We start from the raw sequence: 22898 nt of genomic DNA on the forward strand, positions 1-22898 counted from the left end.
TATGAACGGTGATACTCACTAGGAGTGGTAGAGCCCGCTGACTCCCAACGCGTGTCGCTACTCCAGGTAGCTTCGTCAGGGGAAGTAAGAAGCAATTGGTCACGTCGGGTATATATAGTGTAAGTGCACTTACTGAGAAGCCAATGGTTGTCAGCACCTATGTCCGGCAATCATTAAGCAATGGAACAGTCTGTCAGGGTCAAGGTGGATCAGTAAAGTCGGATGGACGATAGCTCTGCTCCAGTACCAGGATTTACAATGAACCAGGGTATATTCAAAAGGTATATAAAAGGTATATTTGCGCTAAAAATTTCAGTATAAAAGTATAAATAAATGTACATAACACCCTTAGAGCCAAGTGTTAATAAGGTGCATTCGCATATGGCATACCTTGCTCTTTGTGCGCTGTATGTAGACGTGGGTCCCCTTGTGGTGAGAGGTCCTGTAAATGCTGTTTTTGAATGCCGCTCTTTGAATAGCCAAAAAATGGCTGATGGAAGAACTAAATAACAAGTACCGGTATGTCGGGGGGTCGCCGTCCCGGCCGGTGACAGGCGTACCTCCCCGCAGAAGACTGAACAAAACGTGCCGTGCACAGGCACAGAAAAGCTCTACCAAAAACAGCAGAGCCGGCAAGGTGCAGAAAGGCTGCAGGACCTTGCGTGACGTCACTGCCACGTGATGAGTCACGTGACCGGCTACGGAACGCACACCAGACCAAAAACCAACGCGTTTCGGAATCGCTGATTCCTTCTTCAGGGAAAGAAGGAATCAGCGATTCCGAAACGCGTTGGTTTTTGGTCTGGTGTGCGTTCCGTAGCCGGTCACGTGACTCATCACGTGGCAGTGACGTCACGCAAGGTCCTGCAGCCTTTCTGCACCTTGCCGGCTCTGCTGTTTTTGGTAGAGCTTTTCTGTGCCTGTGCACGGCACGTTTTGTTCAGTCTTCTGCGGGGTGGTACGCCTGTCACCGGCCGGGACGGCGACCCCCCGACATACCGGTACTTGTTATTTAGTTCTTCCATCAGCCATTTTTTGGCTATTCAAAGAGCGGCATTCAAGAACAGCATTTACAGGACCTCTCACCACAAGGGGACCCACGTCTACATACAGCGCACAAAGAGCAAGGTATGCCATATGCGAATGCACCTTATTAACACTTGGCTCTAAGGGTGTTATGTACATTTATTTATACTTTTATACTGAAATTTTTAGCGCAAATATATCTTTTATATATCTTTTATAGTGTTTATTATTTGATGAATAGGGTGGTCTTCATCATTATATTTGCTGCCAATTGATTCAGTTTTTAGGGCAGCACCTTCTGGACACCTGCTTATTTTTATATTCAAAAGGTGTCTGCATTTCCTCCTGGAAGAAACAATTGCACATGCGCTGGCCTGGCCACCACATCAATCACATGTAAGTGGCCCTCCCCAGTGACCTACAACCACCAATCATTCAGGCCCCTGTGCTGGACCAAGCCAAGTGCGTCAAGCCACGGTCCACGTCTGCGCTGGAACCAGTTCCCCACGTCACCAATGCATGCACGCCCTTCTCACAATAGGGGCACAATAGGGGCGCAATTCTGTGTCCCTTGCTGCCTGAGGCTTCACATAAAGACCTCTCTCAATCTGTCTTTTTAGGTGGACACTACCCACATGGCAGGCAGCTATAATGGCCCCATAAGATGCTGCATAGAGATATTTGCCCCATATAATGCTGCACAAATGTTGATTATGGCTCCATAATATGCTCAATAGAGATATTTGCCCCATGTAATGCTTCACAAATCCTGATTATGGCCCCATAAGATGCTTCAAAGAGATATTTGCCCCATATAATGCTGAACAAATGCTGATTATGGCCCCATAGGATGCTCCATAGAGATATTTGCCCCATATGCTGTTGCTGCGATTAAAAAAAAAAAATCACATACTCACCTCTCGTCGCTCAGGCCCCGGGCACTTGCAATGTTCACCTGTCATCGTTCCACTGCCAGGCGCAGCTGTGTCTTCCGCATCCTCTGCACTGACGTTCAGGCAGAGGGCGTGCACTATCCAAGTCATTGCACCCTTTCACCTGAGCGTCGCAGCAGAGGACACGGAAGACGGAGCGGCGCCCGGCGGTGGAACAAGGACAGGTGAATATCGTACAATGTTGCTCACCCTCCCCATTATACTCACCTGCTCCCGGCGTGGTCCCTGGCAGCTTCCCTGATGGCCTTCTCCGGGCGCTGACAGCTTCTTCCAGCGTTGAGTGGTCACCGGTACCACTCATTACAGTAATGAATATGCGGCTCCACCCCTATGGGAGTGGAGTCTCATCCATATTCATTACTGTAATGAGCGGTACCATGTGACCGCTCAATGCTGGAAGAAGCTGTCAGCACCTCGAGAAGACCATCAGGGAAGCTGCCATTGACCGCGCCGGGAGCAGGTGAGTATGTCACAGCCGCCGCTCCCCCTCCCCTGCCGACCCCCCTGGGATAATGACTCGAGTATAAGCCGAGAGGGGCACTTTCAGCCTAAAAAAATGGGCTGAAAATCTCAGCTTATACTTGAGTATATATGGTATATATATATATATATATAGCTCCAATAAAGTTGTCCATATATAAAATATGATTCCCCTTGCAGGTAAGTTTTTTTCTAGCAAGAAGAAATATTTATCTAATAACATTTTTCTTTAGCAAGGTGCAACAGAGTCAACATATTCTGGAACTGAGGTAGTGCTTTTCCTTCTCTTAAGTGCAAGTGGGGGGGACCCGTCTCAAACCCCAACGTAGGCCTTAGGCGTGGCTACAAGGCATGGTTGGTCTCCCTGTTAGACCTCTGTTTCGGCCATGTCAGACGGTTTTAGTTCTTGTAGCAAATAGATCAATGGCTGCACTCAAAATTTACTGTGCTAAGGCAAGGAAATGTGCAATACATGAAATGTGAATAGCATAATGGCTTGTGAAATTTATGAAAAAACACATGAGATTCTTAGCACAAGATTTGGCCAAAAGTTGTGAGCCCATCCACCAAACATCAAGGTAATCTCAAAATGGATGGGTACCTGAGCTGACTGCCTAGTGTGAACACTTACCTATGGCTAATAACATGGTAAAGCCTGTTTTAGTTCTTGGTCATTTTAAGGCAAATAACTTTTAGTGAAAACAACAAATGTTATCTTCACCGGTTACATGTAAAACCAGTAAGAAGCACCTTAAGAAGTGCTAACTATTTACACAAAAAGTTTTGATCACGCATTGTTCATGATTCTCCAGTCTTTCCAACTTGCAAAACCTAACCAGGTAACAGTAACTTTATCTTCTTACAGTCATACTTTTATTTATGGCTTCACTAATCTTGTTGTTGACTGGGAGTTCAGTCTTATTCCAGGTAAGACAAAGAGTTGGTCAGTAACCACTATGGGAGTCTGAGTGCTCCTAGAACGCATTTTCAACGTGGTCTGCGTAGCCCTGGAACACACTGTAGCTGGTGCTCTTGTGGTCGCAGGTGCAGATGTTACCTTTTCAGGTAATGGAGCTGGGCTGATTGCAGATGACCTGGTACTGTTCCTTTTGGTGTTGTCATGTCGGACGCTATTCACACTAGGGCGTCCGGCAGACAGCGGTAATTCCACATTCGTCCACTATACGCTCAGTGGCGCCGGCTAGAATTTATGCAGATTGTCCGGGGTTAATCTAGCTGGTAATCGGGTTGGAGGCTGGGTCACGCCCATGGCCTTTAAATAGTCATTCTGGACTTTGGGCGTTGCCGATTATAGCTTGTGTCTTGTGCCTGGTGATCTTGGTCTGGAGTGGTGGTCTAGGAGAAGAAATATCGTATCTGGTGGTGTATTATCCTTTGTCATATTTCTCCTTCCTATATTTGTATTTGTTTTGCCCTGTGCACATTATAGTGTTTTCCTGTGTGTCTGCGGCGTGGTGCGTTTTTAGTTTTCCCTGTCTGTGCTTTTTGTAGGGGTTGGTGTGTGGTCTTATCACTGGGTGGCGGGTGGAGGTTTCAGCATAGGACTGAAGCAGGAGCCAGGGTCAGGCCTGGCGGCCCAGGCAAGCACACCATCAGTGTAAATTCTGGGAGAGGGACAGACAGGGTTTTCCCTAGTCTGAGGGATATCGCAGGGGCCCGGGTAATCATTTGTAGTCTACCCAGTACCCGCGTGACAGGTGTAGACTCATGGACATATAGAGCATACCACCTTTTTTCACCCCAGTGTCGGGTGTATGTGACATGGTCTCCTGGGTAGAGATCCCGGTCCGGATGTCCCTCTAAAAGGTGTGATTCCACGTCACGTTGGGTGACAAAGACCTCTGCCTGCATCCCGGGTTCTTTAATGAACCCCCAGCCTGCTTTTATATGGAAAGCCACCACTGTGCCTTGTCTCTGTGGGCCCCTTTCTTCATAACTGACCTTATGGGCCTGGGCCTTAGCTCGCAGGTGTCGTTCCTCTATGGCCCTGCGCTGGAGGTCTCGTTCTCTTTCCTCCTGTTCCCATTTGTGTGCCTGTTGCTGGGAGTATTCCTCCCTACTGATGACTTCTAGATGCTCCCCCTCTGCTTGGGCCTTCTGAGGGAACCCCATCAGATTGGTGCCGGAGTGCTCCCACAGGAACATCAACCATTCTCCTCTCACTTCCTGGAGCTCTTTTCTCGGCTGCAGCGCGGCTATCAAGGTGCGTACTATACCCGAGGGCTGCTCCCAGTCAACGTGCCTGTATACCCAGTCTGGTGGGGAGGTTGACGGAGCGTTAAAGGGCCCTATGATGGTGTCCTCGGCTACCGGGGCAGGGTCGGTCACCTTACCTCCCACCGCTGTGTCTCCAGTGCCGGACTTCTTTGTCGGGGGCAGAGATGCTGGGTGCCGGTTCCTTTGTTTCTCCCATGCCTTCTCTGCCATGATGAACCATGACCGCTGGAGCTGACAGCATAGCTCCTCCTCCTCGGCCCCAAGTACCTCTGGGTGCATTGCTGACAGCTGGTCGTATTCCTCTTCCCATTGGCTGGGGCATCTTCCTGCTTCTTCCCCATCCTCCAGGTGATCTCAACTTGCCATCTTGCCAGCTGGGTTCTCTGCCACACCTTCCTGTGGTTTCCATGCTCTCTTCCGTGGACGGTAACCTTTTTCTCTGCTTCCTGCCATTCCAGACCAGTAGGCGGATCTTTTTAGTGGATGGACATATTTCCTTCACCTAGTAGTATCAGTGAGGGATGGATATTACTTTTGCGCCGTTCTTCCAAGCTCCACACATGACAGCACGCCCTTCTCCTCCTGCACGCCACATGATGCTGTAAAGGCGGCAATTTCTCAGTTCAACAATTTCTTGGTTAAACACAGTCTTTTAGGTGCACAAGACCCAGTTTGCTAGATCGGTCCCTCCTGTTTGTGATGCCAAAAATAGAGTGCCCGCTAGGACCGTGGGATACTCGGTACCTGGTCCGGCAGAACATAAAGGGGTGGTCACGGCAGCAGTGACCCGGTCAGTGGCCATGGGCATCCAATAAAAGGGGCTAAATTGTAGTGGGAAATAAAGTCTAAAGAGTAATGTTTGTGACGCCACCTGTGGTACTCGGCCAGGGATGGCCGACACTGCTTAATGGGGTCCCCTGGGCCTGAAGTTATTGCAGCAGAGTTGGTATTGCTCCCCACAGGAAAAGGTTAGTCCCCAGGGCTTCCAGTACAATTGGTAAGGGGTAGTAGATGTGGAGATGCAGGAAAGAATTGGAGCACACAGGGTTGCAGTCTCTTTACCTTTTACTGGTGAAGTTCAGGTACACAGATTACAGGTGGTCTTTGGAATCTGGGCAGCCTGGAAGCGATTTGGAATCCCCCTAGCCAGGTGGGGTTGAAAGCCTTCCTTTCTGTGCTGAATTCTTTGTCCCTTGCTGCTTGATGCTTCTCACAAGGTCCTCTCTCAATCTGTCCTTTTAGGTGGACACTACCCGCATGGCAGGCAGCTTGAACCTTTTTACAGGTGCCCCTTCTCTCGTGGTGACTCCGGGCTCTAATCTGCTGCTGTGCCTTCGGGGGCCAGTGGTGGCCAGTAGACCTGCAATCTCCTGCCCTCCGTCTTCTGCTGTGGGGCATACAGTTCCCACACAACCTCGGACTCCGGTGTCCGGTTTCTTGCGCTCAAGCCTGGAGTGAGCCCAATCGCAGCTCCACTCCAGTTTCTCTCTCCTCCTGCGCTTCCTCTCCCTTCACTGTCTCACACAGTCTGACTCCTAACTCCTCCTCCAGATCAGAATGTATAGAGAAGCTACCCTGGAACCGGGTCTAGAGCTCCCCCTTCTGGCCTGGAGTCAGGAAAGTGTTGCATGTTAGTGCTACCTGTTAAGGAGATCCTTCTCCCTTCCAGGCATAGTATCACCTTCCCCATGAGGAAGGCAACGCCATTGTGGCATCCAGACTCCTGGGGTGCTACATTTTCTTACAGACTCTTGAGAATTCCCTCTGATTTTCGATGGAAATTCTCCAAAAAAAATCTGCTGCATTTGAACAGATATTTAGGCCTCATTCAGACATCTGCAGCTTTGTGGTACATTTTAAAAAATACTAACTGATTTACATCTAAGGGATGGATCAGAATTTTATCATTGTCAAAAAAATGCATATGTGGACTGCCCCTTAGATGATAAAGGGTACGTGTTCTGTCTGTTAACAACATGGATGTAACACGGATGTTAAAAACAAATGTCTTAATGGGACCTTTACCACACAAAAATTATCTGCCAATATTGCACCTCTCATCCCATACGTAGCATTTACAGAAAGGCTTCTCCTCAACACATATGTTGTCTGTGATCTACAAAGTCGTCCTCCTCTCTACACATTGCATACACTACATCTACATTTACAATAAAGCGGCTCCCAAAAAATCAGTTTATAGAGGGTACACCTTCCCCACACTTACATATAACCAAGTTCCCATCCACGACACATAGTATATATATAGCCAAGTCCCCATCCCCCATACATTGTATATATAGTCAAGTCTTCATCCCCCATACATACTAAATACAGCCAAGTCCCCATTCCTCATACATAGTATATATAGCCATGTCCCCATCCCCATATATACTATATACAGCCAAGTCCCCATCCCCCATACATAGTATATATGGACAAATCACCATACATATTATATACAGCCAAGTCCCCATCCCCATACATAGTATATACAGCCAAGTATCCATCCCCCATACATAGTATACACAGCTCCATCCCCTATTCATAGTATATACAGCCAAGTCCTCCTCCACATGTAGTATATATAGCCAAGGCCGAGCCTTCCTTCTACACATATTGCACAGAGAGACAATTAGCATACAGTATATAGACATGTCCCCCTCTCCCACACATAGCATACAGTATATAAACAAGTCCCCCTCCCCATATGTAACATATATAGCTAAGTAATCCTCCCCCACACATAGCATACAGTATACAGCCAAGTCCCCCTCGCTCACATGTAGCATATATAGCTAAGTAATCCTTACCCACACATAGCATAGTCTATAGCTAAGTCCCCATCCCCCACACAAAGCATACAGCATATAGACAATTTCAACTCCCCCACGTGTAGAATATATAGCTAAGTAATCCTCCCCCACACATAGCATACAGTATATAGACATGTCCCCCTCGCTCACATGTAGCATATATAGCTAAGTAATCCTTACCCACACATAGCATAGTCTATAGCTAAGTCCCCATCCCCCACACAAAGCATACAGCATATAGACAATTTCAACTCCCCCACGTGTAGAATATATAGCTAAGTAATCCTCCCCCACACATAGCATACAGTATACAGCCAAGTCCCCCTCGCTCACATGTAGCATATATAGCTAAGTAATCCTTACCCACACATAGCATAGTCTATAGCTAAGTCCCCATCCCCCACACAAAGCATACAGCATATAGACAATTTCAACTCCCCCACGTGTAGAATATATAGCTAAGTAATCCTCCCCCACACATAGCATACAGTATATAGACAAGTCCCCTTCCTCAACACGTAGCATACAGCATATAGACAAATCCATCTACCCCATTTGTAGAATATATAGCCAAGTAATCCTCAGCAACACATAGCATACAGTATATAGCCAAGTTCCACTCCACCACACATAGCATGCAGCATATAGCCACGTCCCCCACATATAGCATATAGTATATACAGTAGGCAAGTCCCCCTCCCCCACATGTAGCATATATAGCCATGTCCCCCTCCCCCACAATATAGCATATTTAGCTAAATAATCCTCACCCACACACAGCATACAGTACATAGACAAGTCCCCCTCCTTCATACATAGCATATATAGCCAACTCCCCATACACCACATATAACATATATAGCTAAGTTATTCTCCTTATACAGCAAACAGTAAATATACAAGTCCCCCTCCTGCACACATGGCATATATAGCGAAGTCCCCCTTCCCCACACATAGCATACTGTATATACAGTTGTGTTCAAAAGTTTACATACCCGGGCAGACTTTTTGCTTTCTTGGCTTTTTTTCAGAGAATATGAATGATAACACCAAAACTTTTTCTCCACTCATGGCTAGTGGTTAGGTGAAGCCATTTAGTGTCAAACTACTGTGTTTTCTCTTTTTAAATCATAATGACAACCCAAAACATCCAAATGATTCTGATCAAAAGTTCACATACCCCATTTCTTAATACAGCGTATTGCCCCTTTAACATCAATGACAGTTTGAATGCTGCTGACTGGCATTATCAATTCCTTGGATTTTTTTTGTATCCCCTTCCTGTTTTATACAGTTCAACTACCTTTTCCTGTAGATCCATTAACAATTCTTTTGCTTTCCCCATGACTCACAATCCAGAAATGTCAGTCACTGGATGAAAGATGCAAGAGTCTGTCTGGATCCTAGAAACTCACACAGCTTTTATGCACACACACTGAGTACAAGCAAACAGGTCACAGGTGAGGATGTTACGTTTAGTAGCATTCAAACTTATTTGTGTCAATAAATGGCTTCACCCAACCGCTAACCATGAGTGTAGAAAAAGTTTTGGTGTTATCATCCATATTCTCTGAAAAAAGGCCAAGAAAACAAAAATTCTACCTGGGTATATAAACTTTTGAGAATAACTGTAGCAAAGTCCCCCTACCACTCATATAACATATATAGCTAAGTTGTCCTCCCCCATACAGCATACAGTATACAGACAAGTCCACCTGCCGCACACATAGCATATATAGCAAAGTTCCCCTCCCCCACATATAGCATCCAGTATGTAGCCAAGTCTCCCTCCAACAAAATTGATACATGTAAATCCACTATTCTGTTACACATATTAATTGCACATAAGATAATATTTAATAATGTAAACTGCTTCCACTCAGAGTCTTCTGTGCTCCCAGGAGTCTTCTTAATACCATTAGCAGCAGACAGAAGATAGAGGAGATCCAGCAGCTGCTGCATTCTGGGTAATGACGCAGTACCATTGCAGCCCAGCCTAATGAAGCTCCTACTCAAAGGTGAGAGCAGTGAAGGGCTACTGCTGTTGTAACCTCCCCCAGTGCCAGCCACAAGATCTCATTGGGCTGGTTGGTGGAGGGGCCCTTGAAACTGGTCAGATTGACATTTCTGCAGGAGATATGTAATTTGGCATACTCATTAGCTATGCACTGCTCAGATAATCCAATCCATAGTGGAAGGCTTCCTTCTTTCTCCACACCTGTGTTGGAGAGTTGTTACTGTCAGTTGAAACTCTCCTGCACTGGTGCCAGTCTGACTCTGATACCTAGTAGAAACATAGCAGGGGAAGGAGAGAGCTTGCCCTATGGATGAGGATTAGCCCAGCAGTGCATAGCTGTGCTAAGGTGGGAGGGGGAGGAGACTTCTCTTGTCAGTGCTGACTCTGCAGTGTGTCCCACCAGGGAATTCACAGATTTTCTGCTGGGCCAGTCTGAGTCTGAGTAAACTGTATTGTTGTATGAACTCTTTTTAGCAGCTTGATCATTTAGGTAATTTAAAAGAACAAATAAAAGTGATTAAAATCATTGCCAGGCAGTCACTATATTACAAGCAAAATAGTCATGTAGACAAGTATATTGAACAAATTCCAAGCACACATATTATAGTATCCTTTGAGTCCATGCAGTACATTTTTTTAAATACTGCCTCATAGATCATGTTCTTCATATTGTCCCATAGCAGCTGTAGTGCAGCGGGGTTGGTGCAGTGCGACAGATAGGCAGGGATCACAGAAAGTTCAACATAAATGGCGTCTTTATTTTAAAAACTGTATGTAGAAAAGCCGCGGAGACACCATCACGTGTTTCTCAACGCAAGCAATGAATAGCCAGGTCTTTCACCGGGAAGGAACAACCACGGGAAGGGCAGCATCCAATAAAGGAAAACCACCTATGCCAAAACATGGTATCCATCCACAGACAGCTGTTTCGGGGTATTTGCCCCTCATCAGTGTGGAGTAGGAAACTGGCTATTAGGAGCAGTGCCTAGTGAAAAGACTATAAACATAAGGATGAATGACCTCAGGGAGATCAAAACATCCAACACTGCGGAGACACCATCACATGTTTCTCAACGCAGTGATCCAGAACACTGCCCCCATCCCTAAAGGGAAATATGCAAATGCATGTAGAAAAGCCACGGAGACACCATCACGTGTTTCTCAACGCAAGCAATGAATAGCCAGGTCTTTCACCGGGAAGGAACAACCACGGGAAGGGCAGCATCCAATAAAGGAAAACCACCTATGCCAAAACATGGTATCCATCCACAGACAGCTGTTTCGGGGTATTTGCCCCTCATCAGTGTGGAGTAGGAAACTGGCTATTTGGAGCAGTGCTGTTATGATCCTTAGTGGTTGAGGATCACAAAATACTCCAGCTAAGTAACAAAACATAGGACAAGCTCTAGAGAGGTGGCAAACTGGACTGACCGCAAATCTGAACCTATCCAACACACTAAAGGTAGCCGGTGAACGTGTCTAAAATCCTAGACGTCTCGAGCCAGCCTGAGGAACTAACTACCCCTAGAGAGAAAGAAAGACCTCACTTGCCTCCAGAGAAATAATCCCCAAAGATATAGAAGCCCCCAACAAATAATAACAGTGAGGTAAGAGGAAGGCACATACACAGGGGTGAAAGCAGATTCAGCAAATGAGGCCCACTAATACTAGATAGCAGAAAATAGAAAAGGGGTCTGTGCGGTCAGTAAAAAAACCCTTACAAAATATCCACACTGAGATTTCAAGAACCCCCGCACCAACTAACGGTGTGGGGGGAGAAACTCAGTCCCCTAGAGCAACCAGCAAGCGAGGAAATCACATTTTAGCAAGCTGGACAAGAAACATGATGAATGCTGATAATCAAAAAATAAACAAACAAAAACTTAGCTTGTCTTGGAGAGACTGGGAGCCAGGTAGTCACAAGGAATCTGAAGAGCACTGAATACATTGAGAGCAGGCAAGGAACTGAGTATCCAGGTGAGCTAAATAGGAAACCAACCAAGGATAACGAACCAGCTGATGCTGCCAACCTGCAGAAAGACAACACTACACAGTACCGCTTGTGACCACTAGAGGGAGCCCAAAAATAGAGTTCACAACAGTACCCCCCCCTTGAGGAGGGGTCACCGAACCCTCATCAAGACCCCCAGGGCGATCAGGATGAGCCGCGTGGAAGGCATGAACCAAATCGGCCGCATGAACATCAGAGGCGACAACCCAGGAATTATCCTCCTGACCATAGCCCTTCCACTTAACCAAATACTGAAGCCTCCGTCTAGAGATACGAGAATCCAAAATCTTCTCCACCACGTACTCCAATTCGCCCTCGACCAGCACCGGAGCAGGAGGCTCAACAGAAGGAACCACAGGTACCACATACCTCCGCAACAAAGACCTATGGAACACATTATGAATGGCAAACGATGCTGGGAGATCCAAACGAAAAGACACCGGGTTAAGGATTTCCAAGATCTTATAAGGACCGATGAAGCGAGGCTTAAATTTAGGAGAGGAGACCTTCATAGGAACATACCGAGAAGACAGCCACACCAAATCCTCAACACAAAGTTGGGGACCCACACCGCGGCGGCGGTTGGCAAAGCGCTGAGCCTTCTCCTGTGACAACCTCAAATTGTCCACCACATGGTTCCAAATCTGCTGCAACCTATCCACCACAGAATCCACCCCAGGACAGTCAGAAGGCTCAACCTGACCCGAGGAAAAACGAGGATGGAAACCAGAATTGCAGAAAAAAGGCGAAACCAAAGTAGCAGAACTAGCCCGATTATTAAGGGCAAACTCGGCCAATGGCAAAAAAGTCACCCAATCATCCTGATCAGCAGAAACAAAACATCTCAAATAAGTTTCCAACGTCTGATTAGTTCGCTCGGTTTGGCCATTAGTCTGAGGATGGAAGGCCGACGAAAAAGACAAATCAATGCCCATCTTAGCACAAAAAGTCCGCCAAAACCTGGACACAAACTGGGATCCTCTATCAGACACAATATTTTCAGGAATGCCGTGCAAGCGAACCACATTCTGAAAAAATAGAGGAACCAAATCGGAGGAAGAAGGCAACTTAGTCAAGGGCACCAAATGGACCATCTTGGAAAAACGATCACACACCACCCAGATGACAGACATTTTCTGAGATACTGGAAGATCCGAAATAAAATCCATGGAAATGTGCGTCCAAGGCCTTTTCGGAATAGGCAAAGGCAAAAGCAAACCGCTGGCACGAGAACAGCAAGGCTTAGCTCGAGCACAAATCCCACAAGACTGCACAAAGGAACGCACATCCCGCGACAAGGAAGGCCACCAGAAGGACCTAGCCACCAAATCTCTGGTACCAAAAATCCCAGGATGACCCGCCAACACCGAAGAATGAACCTCGGAAATAACTCTGCTGGTCCATCTCTCCGGGACAAACAGTCTCTCTGGTGGACAACGTTCAGGTCTATCTGCCTGAAATTTCTGCAGCACTCGTCGCAAATCTGGGGAAATGGCAGACAAAATCACTCCCTCTCTGAGAATACCAGCCGGCTCAGAAACTCCCGGAGAGTCAGGCACAAAACTCCTAGAAAGTGCATCAGCTTTCACGTTCTTCGAACCAGGCAGGTATGAGACCACGAAGTTGAAACGGGAGAAAAACAACGACCAACGAGCCTGTCTAGGATTCAGGCGCTTGGCAGATTCAAGGTAAATCAGATTTTTGTGATCAGTCAAGACCACCACGCAATTTTTAGCTCCTTCGAGCCAATGTCGCTACTCCTCAAATGCCCACTTCATAGCCAACAACTCCCGATTACCAACATCATAATTCCGCTCGGCAGGCGAAAACTTTCTTGAAAAGAAAGCACATGGCTTCATCACAGAGCCATCAGAGCTTCTCTGCGACAAAACAGCCCCTGCTCCAATCTCAGAAGCATCAACCTCGACCTGGAAGGGGAGAGAGACATCTGGCTGACATAAGACTGGAGCTGAAGAAAACCGGTGCTTCAGCTCCCAAAAGGCCTCCACGGCCGCAGGAGACCAATTAGTAACATCAGAACCCTTCTTGGTCAAATCCGTCAAAGGTTTCACCACGCTAGAAAAATTAGCGATGAAACGACGGTAAAAATTAGCAAAACCCAAGAACTTCTGAAGACTCTTAACAGAAGTGGGCTGAGTCCAGTCATGAATAGCCTGGACCTTGACTGGGTCCATCTCCACAGTAGAAGGAGAAAAAATAAAACCCAAAAAGGAGACCTTCTGTACTCCGAAGAGGCATTTTGAGCCCTTCACAAATAAAGCATTAGCACGCAGGACCTGAAACACCATCCTGACCTGCTTCACATGGGACTCCCAATCATCAGAAAAGACCAAAATGTCATCCAGATAAACAATCATAAATTTATCAAGATATTCTCGGAAGATGTCATGCATGAAGGACTGAAACACAGAAGGAGCATTAGAGAGTCCAAAAGGCATCACCAAGTACACAAAATGGCCTTCAGGCATATTAAATGCTGTTTTCCATACATCTCCCTGCTTAATGCGCACAAGGTTATACGCACCACGGAGATCTATCTTGGTGAACCAACTGGCACCCTTAATCCGAGCAAACAAATCAGACAATAGTGGTAAAGGATACTGAAATGTAACTGTGATTTTATTCAGAAGACGATAATCTATACAAGGTCTCAAAGAACCGTCCTTCTTGGCCACAAAAAAAAATCCTGCACCAAGAGGGGAAGAGGATGGGCGAATATGTCCCTTCTCCAAAGATTCCTTTATATAACTCTGCATCGCAGCATGCTCTGGTATAGACAGATTAAAAAGTCGCCCCTTAGGGAATTTACTACCAGGAATTAAATTTATAGCACAGTCACAATCCCTATGAGGGGGCAGGGCACTGGACCTGGGCTCATCAAATACATCCTGGTAGTCAGACAAAAACTCAGGGACCTCAGAAGGAGTGGAAGAAGCAATAGACACCAACGGAGCATCGCCATGAATTCCCTGACAACCCCAACTTGACACAGACATAGCTTTCCAATCTAAAACCGGATTATGAGCCTGCAGCCATGGCAGACCCAAAACGACAACATCATGCAAATTATGCAGAACAAGAAAGCGAATCACCTCCTGATGTACGGGAGTCATGCACATGGTCATTTGCGTCCAATACTGAGGCTTATTCTCAGCCAATGGCGTAGCATCAATTCCCCTCAGAGGAATGGGAAATTCCAAAGGCTCCAGGACAAAACCACAGCGCCTGGCAAACGACAAATCCATCAGATTCAGGGCAGCACCCAAATCCACAAAAGCCCTAACTGGGTAGGACGACAAAGAACAAATCAAAGTAACAGACAAAATAAATTTAGGCTGCATAGTACCAATGGTGACAGGTTTAGCGATTTTTTTTAAGCGTTTAGAGCATGCTGAGATAGCATGAGTAGAATCACCACAGTAAAAGCACAACCCATTTTGACGTCTATGACTTTGTCGCTCAATTCTGGTCAGAGTTCGGTCACATTGCATAGACTCAGGTCTCTGTTCAGAAAATACCGCCAAAGGATGAGCAGATTTGCGCTCCCGCAAACGCCGATCAACCTGAATGGCTAAAGCCATAGAATCACTCAGACTTGTAGGGGTGGGAAACCCCACCATAACATTCTTAATGGCCTCAGAAAGACCTTCTCTGAAATTTGCAGCCAGGGCACACTCATTCCATTGAGTAAGCACCGACCATTTCCGAAATTTTTGACAATACACCTCTGCTTCATCCTGACCTTGAGAGATAGCCAGCAACGCTTTTTCTGCCTGATTCTCAAGATTAGGCTCCTCATAAAGCAGTCCAAGAGCCAGAAAAAATGCATCTACATTAAGCAATGCAGGATCTCCTGGCGCCAGAGAGAAAGCCCAATCTTGAGGGTCGCCACGTAACAAGGAGATAACAATTTTAACTTGCTGAGCGGAATCACCAGAGGAACGAGGTCTCAGAGATAGAAATAACTTACAATTATTCTTAAAATTTAGAAACCTAGATCTATCTCCAGAAAACAACTCAGGGATGGGTATTTTTGGTTCAGACATAGGGCTGTGAATAACAAAATCCTGAATACTTTGCACCCGTGCAGCAAGATGATCCACACTAGAAGCCAGAGTCTGAACATTCATGTCTGCAGCTGAGCTCAAAACCACCCAGAGTTCAAGGGGATGAAAGAAGCTAAACAGACTGCAGCAAAGGAACAGCGGGAGGAAAAAAAAAAAATGTACTCAGGTCTTCTTTTTATCCCACTTCTGCGATGCATTAAACACTTTTTGGCCTGCTCTACTGTTATGATCCTTAGTGGTTGAGGATCACAAAATACTCCAGCTAAGTAACAAAACATAGGACAAGCTCTAGAGAGGTGGCAAACTGGACTGACCGCAAATCTGAACCTATCCAACACACTAAAGGTAGCCGGTGAACGTGTCTAAAATCCTAGACGTCTCGAGACAGCCTGAGGAACTAACTACCCCTAGAGAGAAAGAAAGACCTCACTTGCCTCCAGAGAAATAATCTCCAAAGATATAGAAGCCCCCAACAAAAAATAACGGTGAGGTAAGAGGAAGGCACATACACAGGGGTGAAAGCAGATTCAGCAAATGAGGCCCACTAATACTAGATAGCAGAAAATAGAAAAGGGGTCTGTGCGGTCAGTAAAAAAACCCTTACAAAATATCCACACTGAGATTTCAAGAACCCCCGCACCAACTAACGGTGTGGGGGGAGAAACTCAGTCCCCTAGAGCAACCAGCAAGCGAGGAAATCACATTTTAGCAAGCTGGACAAGAAACATGATGAATGCTGATAATCAAAAAATAAACAAACAAAAACTTAGCTTGTCTTGGAGAGACTGGGAGCCAGGTAGTCACAAGGAATCTGAAGAGCACTGAATACATTGAGAGCTGGCAAGGAACTGAGTATCCAAGTGAGCTAAATAGGAAACCAACCAAGGATAACGAACCAGCTGATGCAGCCAACCTGCAGAAAGACAACACTACACAGTACCGCTTGTGACCACTAGAGGGAGCCCAAAAATAGAGTTCACAACACAGTGCCTAGTGAAAAGACTATAAACATAAGGATGAATGACCTCGGGGAGATCAAAACATCCAACATTGCGGAGACACCATCACGTGTTTCTCAACGCAGTGATCCAGAACACTGCCCCCATCCCTAAAGGGAAATATGCAAATGCATGTAGAAAAGCCACGGAGACACCATCACATGTTTCTCAACGCAAGCAATGAATAGCCAGGTCTTTCACCGGGAAGGAACAACCACGGGAAGGGCAGCATCCAATAAAGGAAAACCACCTATGCCAAAACATGGTATCCATCCACAGACAGCTGTTTTGGGGTATTTGCCCCTCATCAGTGTGGAGTAGGAAACTGGCTATTAGGAGCAGTGCCTAGTGAAAAGACTATAAACATAAGGATGAATGACCTCGGGGAGATCAAAACATCCAAAACTGCGGAGACACCATCACATGTTTCTCAACGCAGTGATCCAGAACACTGCCCCCATTCCTAAAGGGAAATATGCAAATGCATGTAGAAAAGCCACGGAGACACCATCACGTGTTTCTCAACGCAAGCGATGAATAGCCAGGTCTTTCACCGGGAAGGAACAACCACGGGAAGGGCAGCATCCAATAAAGGAAAACCACCTATGCCAAAACATGGTATTCATCCACAGACAGCTGTTTCGGGGTATTTGCCCCTCATCAGTGTGGAGTAGGAAACTGGCTATTAGGAGCAGTGCCTAGTGAAAAGACTATAGACATAAGGATGAATTACCTCAGGGAGATCAAAACATCCAACATTGCGGAGACACCATCACATGTTTCTCAACGCAATGATCCAGAACACTGCCCCCATCCCTAAAGGGAAATATGAAATGCATGTAGAAAAGCCGCGGAGACACCATCACGTGTTTCTCAACGCAAGCAATGAATAGCCAGGTCTTTCACCGGGAAGGAACAACCATGGGAAGGGCAGCATCTGTGGATGGATACCATGATTTGGCATAGGCGGTTTTCCTTTATTGGATGCTGCCCTTCCCGATGGTGTCTCCGCGGCTTTTCTACATGCATTTGCATATTTCCCTTTAGGGATGGGGGCAGTGTTCCGGATCACTGCGTTGAGAAACACGTGATGGTGTCTCCGCAGTGTTGGATGTTTTGATCTCCCTGAGGTCATTCATCCTTATGTTTATTTTTAAAACTGACACATAGAAGTGATGTCCTTCAGAATGCAGCCGGGTTTCCACAATCACAGTCTAGAACTCAAAACCCGTTGCCGTGGACAATGTCACCGCCATGTCTTTTGGGTGTGTCAGCAGCTTGGACGTCCCTGGCTCTGTGTTAGCTCCACAGGGGCCTGGGTTGCACAGAGCCTCCTGCTCTGCAGCTTGCAAACTCCAACACTGACACATCCAAGGCAAAACTGACAGATTTAAATGGAATCGTAGCCATAGAGCCACTTCCAGAATCCGGAGTGGAGAGAGGGATTCGCCCCACTACCAAACCTGCAACTTCCTCTAAAAATAAAAGGGTTTTCCTAAAAATCTGACTGAGTCACAACTTGGACCCAATACATTCTTTCTTTTATTTTGCCTTGTGCCTCACAGGCATCCTGCTGTAAACACAAGGCACTCCAGTGGATTTAATAGGACTCCGTCCGCATCCTGGGGGACACATATCGACCCTCACATATGATCGCCCTCACTGCCTCAGTCTTGTGCCTCACAGGAGTCCTGCTGTAAACACAAGGCACTCCAGTGGGTTTAATAGGACTCCGTCCACATCCTGGGGGACACATATCGACCCTCGCATATGATCTCCCTCACTGCCTCACACAGCATAGTTTCCAGGTGAGAGTATTAATACACACAAAATTGCAGGGTGAAAAAAGGAAAAATGAGACGTGACCAAGTATTCTTTCTGTTTAAATGTGCTTAGTCAACAGATAAGTTCAGATTTGGTAGGTTTCCTTTCAACATTGGACCTCTAATTTGAGAGGGTATTAAAGCTTTTCCAATGGTGATTGCTGAATAATTTGTGTCATTATTCTTTTAAACTAAAATATAGTACTTTAACTTTGATTTTGAGTTAAAGAGTAACTATTCTTTCACTTTTTAGAATCAACTGTACTATGTGTGCATATGAGGAATAACACTATTCCTGACCATTACATCATTTTTATTCTACATTTTTACCCTTTTCCATAGTCTATCTCTTAATTTGTAATTGATTGAGTTAGTAGGAGAAAATGATCTGCAGTGATCTCTCACATGCACAGCATGCTAGGATGGATTCAAGTTCTTCTTTCCTTTTTATCAAACAGAGAGAAGCAGTGTCAGTATAGATAATGATATCCAGTGGTCATGATCTCTCTGGATGTGATTCAATCTCTGATGTGAGGTAAAAGACTTTTTTGAAAGCTCAGTGCCAGCATTCTGTGTCTCCTTCGCTTGTTTCCTCACTCTGCTCCTCTCTTATCTTCCCCTCTCTGTATAGTAAAATGGGGGTGTAACATGACACCAGTGAGCTAGCAGATTTGAGCTGTTTTTTCCTGAGTGGCGGCAGGGGAAGCAAGTTATATTATGTTCTGAAAATACATATATAAAGTATGATGAAAGCACATTTCCCATTTCAAAACAACATAATATCAGATGACCGTAAAATATGTGGTGCGATATAAAAAAAAAAAATACTGGATTTGAAAAAGAAATATTTTCTAGGCTTCTATAACTTAAAAGTATTAAAAATATATATTTATGTGTGTTACCTGATTAAATGTGCAAATTGTCTCTTCAGAGAGGAAGAAGACTTGAATTTTATAGTGCCGCCTGTAAGAAGCAGCAATCCCACAAGTAACTGCTGACCTTTTAACATGCCTTGAAATTTTTAACGTGCCTTGAAATGTGACTAAGGACAAAAACCAAATCAGAATCTCAATTTGCAGACACAGTTTTTTGGGGTGTTGCCTCTCGTCAATGCAAAGTATGAGAACTGATTTGGCTAGATGATTAAGCTCTGGACTGGGGTCTAAAGTGTAACATTGCTCCTTGTGGAGAGTGACATACCAGCTCTGGCATGCCAAAGTAAGGAGACTTATTCACCATGCAATGCTCCTCATGCAAATTGTATCTTCAGAGAGGAAGAGGACTTGAATCTTAAAGCACCACCTGTTCCAAGCAGCAATCCAACAAATCACTATTGACCCTTTAACAAGCCTTGAAATGTGACTTAAGACACAAGCCAAATCATAATCTCAATTTGCAGACAGAGTGTTTCTGGGTATTGCCCTTTGTCAATGTAATGCTCCTCTGGCAACGAATAAACCTCCTTACCTTAGCATGCCAGAGCTGGTATGTCACTCTCCACAAGGAGAAATCTTACCTGAATAAAGAATGCTTTTATGGCCTCCGCCATGGAGGTATATGCTGGTATATCTTTTTCAGCTATATAGGAAAGTGAAGGCAAATGTACTATATAGGGCCACCACCAGATCAAAAGGTGTTTTGTGAAATATACAATTTTTTTTCACAATAGGACCATGAATGTAACTGTATGCTTATACAATGTCATATGTTAAAGCTTTCAAATATATCAGTAAATCTTACAAATGTATGCTAACAAAAGTTTCAGACTCAATGTGCACTGAGCCTTTCTGTTACCACAGCATATTACTTTCACATTTAAGTGATAATAGCCTAATTAGCTGTTGACCTTTTCTAACGTCTCAATAGCCCTTACAGTTTTAATGTTAAATTATCTTTTATAAAGTGGCACATGACATCTTGTTTGTTTCAAGAGCACTTCTGTTAACATCCAGAGGCTGCTCCCGTTATCTGTGACAAGTGTTACATGACACATGTCCTTATTCTAATCATTCCAACTAAAACGTCAATACAGCTGTTAAACTGGGTATCATAATAAAATGTAGAATAACTGACACATCCATTATAATGTGCTATTTGTTTGTGCAAATAAGATTAACATAACCAAATCTACCATTTTCATTTTCTTATGTCCTAAAGATATAAAAATAGTGAATAGATATAACAGACCATACTAATGACAGATTTATCTTATCAATCTATGTTTGCACATAAAGAATACTGTTTACATTCCAATAATCTTCCTTGCAGACGATTATACCGTATATCTCTGTAGAAAGATTTTCAGTTTTAGCTTTTTTCTGTATTTTCAGTTACTGTTGTAAACTTGTAATGTGCTAAATTCCACCATAACCTCCATGAGTAACAGCAGTGTTTAGAAGGGCTTTTCATTAAAAAATGACACCTTTACCACCTTTGTCTTATTAACGGTATTGTACCATTCTCTTAAATAGAGCTGAGAGACAATACCACGCACAACTTTTATACAGTGAGTGCACTATTTTTGGAAGAAAGCAGCCATGTTTTTCTAATCCTTTACATCTAGAGATGAGTGAATCCGTGGAAGCTCGGGTTCGTTGGATTCGGACTAACTTTAGTCAAAGGTTTGGTCCGTGTACCAGAACTTGACCCGAACTTGACCCAGGATCCAAACCCCATATAACTCAATGGTGATCCGAACTTTGGTGCTCTAAAATGGCTGTGAAATGGTCATAGTAATGGCTAGGGGGCTGAAAAAGAAAGCAAAATGGGAGCAAGAGCAGGACAATTGCTCTACAAACAAATATGGATAGGGAAATTGTGATGAACTCGTACCTTCCCACCTCACCTGACGTCACTATTATATCAGAGGGATCATGTGGTACAGTCTCCTCAATTGCACCTAGGGAAACGTAAGATCAGCTTGGCAGTTTTACAAAGACACCCCTGTCCACATAGGCTCAGGGAGGTATGGTGAGTGAGAGGATGTGGCCCGTGCAGTCTCAGACGTGGCAACACACTCACTCACAACCCTGACAGGCAGGGAGGCCTTTTTCACTAGAACCAGTGAAACAGAGCGCTAGCAGCCCAGTAGGACTGCCACCAGTTCCTTGATAAATATAAGCCTGCACTGTTAATGAGAATATATCAGGCCAAAACCAGCCCCAGTAACATAGAATTTTAAAGCTGATAACATGGGCATGTGGATTCATGGATCGAGATAAAAGAGCAATCCAAGGTTAAATTATATATTTTTTCACCTTAAGGCTGCACTAGACAAAACATTATATACACAATGGTTATACATGTACAGAGGTCAGATACTCAAATACAGGTGATAGTTAGTGTTGAGCATTCCGATACCGCAAGTATCGGATATCGGCTGATATTTGCGGTATCGGAATTCCGATACCGTGTTCCGATATTTACTGCATATCGGATACCAGAATCGGAAGTTCCCAGAATTCAAACTGCACGAATTCAGCCAATGAGCAATGATTACAAGTGTGGGCACATCCTGTTTAGCATGGTGGGCATGTAACTACTGGCAAGGCTGTGATTGGCTGCTGAAATGATGTCATGATGCAGTATAAAAAATGCTGCCGCCATTTCGGACTTACTCTGCTGTGAATTCAGTTAGGCATAGGACGCTGTGTTCTGACTGAGGGCCAGTTGAGATAGCGATTTGCTTCATTGTGCTTTCCCCAGGCTAATTTAGCAACCGCTGTGTGTTCACCTTGCTTTTGCTTTGCAGCGCTGTTTTCACAGCTGTCTGCAAGGTCTCTGCGTGTGTGTGTGTGAGTGCAGCTCACTCTGTAGTCTGTGTGCAGCCACAGCCGGTTGTATTCAGCTCAGAGTGCTTCACTGCCTCATACTGTTCTATCCATTGTCCTTTTTTGCTATTAGTACAGCCTGCTGCACATTTTTTCAAATAGTTCCTATTAGTGGCTTTCCACCCGTATCCAGCTAAATTGTGGAAAAACACTACATAGGATAACCTAGAGGAGGTTTTTTGGGCCTTGCAGCGCCATTTACGGCTGTCTGCACGGTCTCCGTGTGAGTGCAGCTCGCCCTGTAGTCGGTTCTGCAAAAAATAAATAAATAAATAATAAAGTTCACCAAACACACCACTTTACAGTTGTGTAGGCCACATTAGCTCATATTAAAGTCTAGTCCACACTTTAGAAAATTAGTGTTTCTTATACCTGTTAGGAGCTGTTCAGGAATAAGCACACTAAGCCCTTAGTACTTTTCAGCTTATCTTTATCAGTCAACCAAGATGAAGAGGGCAGGGAGTAAGGCACGTGGGCGTGGGCGTGGGCGCAGAGCAGGGAGAGGACGTGGGGATTCTGTGCCTGCTGCGGGCACCGGTGACTCATCATCACCCAGTTTCAGCAGGGAACAGTCCTTCATGCGCAGCTTTGTCAGAGAGCGCCGTACACCGCTGCTGCGTG

The sequence above is a fragment of the Ranitomeya variabilis genome, chromosome 2 (genome assembly GCF_051348905.1).
Source record: "Ranitomeya variabilis isolate aRanVar5 chromosome 2, aRanVar5.hap1, whole genome shotgun sequence".
Classification (NCBI taxonomy): Eukaryota; Metazoa; Chordata; class Amphibia; order Anura; family Dendrobatidae; genus Ranitomeya; species Ranitomeya variabilis.